At 40.6% G+C, this 2500-nt stretch overlaps 1 pseudogene; it reads left to right on the forward strand.

Annotated features, from left to right (window-relative positions):
• Window positions 1-109: 109 nt before the first annotated feature.
• Window positions 110-1928, forward strand: LOC119570059 (annotated as a pseudogene).
• The last annotated feature ends 572 nt before the right edge of the window (window positions 1929-2500 follow it).

Here is a 2500-nt window from a genome sequence, read left to right on the forward strand (position 1 = left end):
CCCTGGTGATAGAAGGCAGCGTCGAGACGACGGTGGCGCGTCTCGAAGAAACTTTCTGTCGACGATTCTCTTTCCCCGGTCTCTTGAGCGAAAAACTGTGTCCTCGTCCATGTCGGCAGATGAGTTCTTACCGTCACTTTTCCCCAAGAAGGTAGGGTGGTAAAAGATGTGAAAACGGATTAAAAAACAATCATCATTACAGGCTACACATTATCTGAAAACGTTTTACAGAAAGAAACATTCATTTGCATGAAATCTTCTTCCAGAGTTCCTTGACAAACAAGGATGGCCAAACTATCAAAAATCACTACCTCGCATAAAAAGTCGCAGATGCTACAAATACACACAAGAATATCACAAACAACGTCGAAGCGAAAGAATTTTAGTGTCGAAGAAAAACATCAAATCTTTCTCGATGAACGTGCAACAAGATAGGCTCAGTCGACGGGTCTCAGAACACGCAGACTTCGAGCGACTCGACGGAAGCCAAGCCACTTGCCCCCTTTCCACCTTCTTCCCTTTTCCGAAAGAGGGCCTTTCTTCTGCGATTCCTTCTTCCAGGACACTCGACAGCAATTCCAAGAAGCCATCGACCAAGTTCTCAAAGAGTGGGGACAACTGGACTCTGCGAGCGACCACATGAACATGTACAGGAACTTGCGAAAGCATAACTTGCAGGAAGAACCAAGCCGTCGCCTTCAGCGAGGGACCACCAGTGTTATAAGGTCAGTGACAGGGCATTCAATACTAATGCATTTGACTCCTTTTTTAATATATAAAAAATCATTCTTTTCAAGCATGCGAATTAATATTAAAATAATGTTCAAATTAGATTGTGGTGGTGCACATGACTTCAAGGAAGGCGACGTCAAGGTCAAGGTGGTGGACGAGAATGAGCTAACAATCGAAGGCAATTTGGAGATCAAGCGAGACGATCCGGTCCAGCAAGAGTTTCTTCCGCCGTTTCTGCTTCCCAGGACTCGTGAGTGCCGACACCGTGACGTCCGGGATGTCATCTGACGCATCCTCACTGTTAGTGTCCCAAAGGTAAGTCATACAATCATTTTCACTAATCTTCTCATTTTACATTATGGATTTGCAACGATTGTTTATAGTTTTTCAAGCATACTTGAATAATTTCTAAAGCGTGAAAATCTCCGGTTTTCCAAAACTTCATCTAAAAAAACAGAAGAAAAAGAAACTCTCACAAAGGAATCAAAATCGAACAGCAAAAGCTTCTTTCCCAAATTTCAAATACATGTGCCAAGCGGACTGAAGCGACATCATCAACTTACGAACAAAATTATCAGTGAGGAAAAACAAGGAAAAGGCGCCCATAGTAAAGACACAGTGGACGACCGGGGCCTTCCCATCTCCTCAAAGGGTCAATTTTTTTCTGTTTCCTTTTTCGAAGACGTTCGTAAGGACTTCAAAAAGGGCGTGTCAATGAAGTCCCCCAGCAGGCATGACATTATGAGGAGTGCCAACGACGATTCTCTCCTGCACCGAAGTCTAGGGGAAAACATGAGCTCAAGATGAGACTCAGCAATGAAGACCACGGAAGATCAGCACGGATATAAGGTAAACATAAGACGTCGCAATGAGTATCCTAAGTAGTACTGCAAGTAATGACTTCACTTTTTTCGTATATCACAAAACGAATAATTTTTTTTAACGATATCTTTATCATTCTTAGGATGATTCACATTTTATTCAATATCACTTATCAGGATGAATTTTTGATTTTTTTTTTCTCATTAAATTAGGTGGTGTGGACGTCCACGACTTCATGGACAGAGCCCACAAAGTGAAGGTGGTGGACAACAAGGAGGTGGTGGTGGAAGGTCGTGCAGAGAAGAATGACGGACCCTTTGAGGTAAAGCAAGAGCTTCTGTCGACGTTTCACTTTTCCTGGCGCAGAGACATGAATGCTGCCCATTTCAGCAATGTCCTCTGACGGTGTCCCACCATCAGTGCACCTAAGGCTGAAACATTAGGTCGCTGAAGTTTCAACCAATTCTTCAAAATTTCCAAGACTATGAGCTGTTACAGACTTTATTAATGTAATTATTTGTGTGTTGACGATATTTATATACAAGCCTTGCTACAATATATATTTTTTCTGAATCTATTTTCATATGAAATAAATGTACTATTTATACTGCATTTAAACATAACCTGTGCTATCATATTAAATCTAACTTTTATAAATGATATTTTTTAGTGATACTTGTATTTCTGGTGAGATTCCTTATGCCAAAATGTGTAATGCTAAAGTAGCATTACGGTACACATGTTACACAATCTTGGGCATAGCAGTTCCCAAGCTTGGGCTACAGAAAGATATAGATACTATATACCGTAAAAAACGCACGATTCTGTTTTTACCTTAAAAAGACAAAATCTTTATTCGATAAATCATTTTGTGTAAGTCTGTCAGTATAACACGATATCATATTCTGAAATCTTCCTTTTTCACTGGAAGAAAAAAAAGGACTTC

This window comes from Penaeus monodon, unplaced genomic scaffold (genome assembly GCF_015228065.2).
Source record: "Penaeus monodon isolate SGIC_2016 unplaced genomic scaffold, NSTDA_Pmon_1 PmonScaffold_21451, whole genome shotgun sequence".
Classification (NCBI taxonomy): Eukaryota; Metazoa; Arthropoda; class Malacostraca; order Decapoda; family Penaeidae; genus Penaeus; species Penaeus monodon.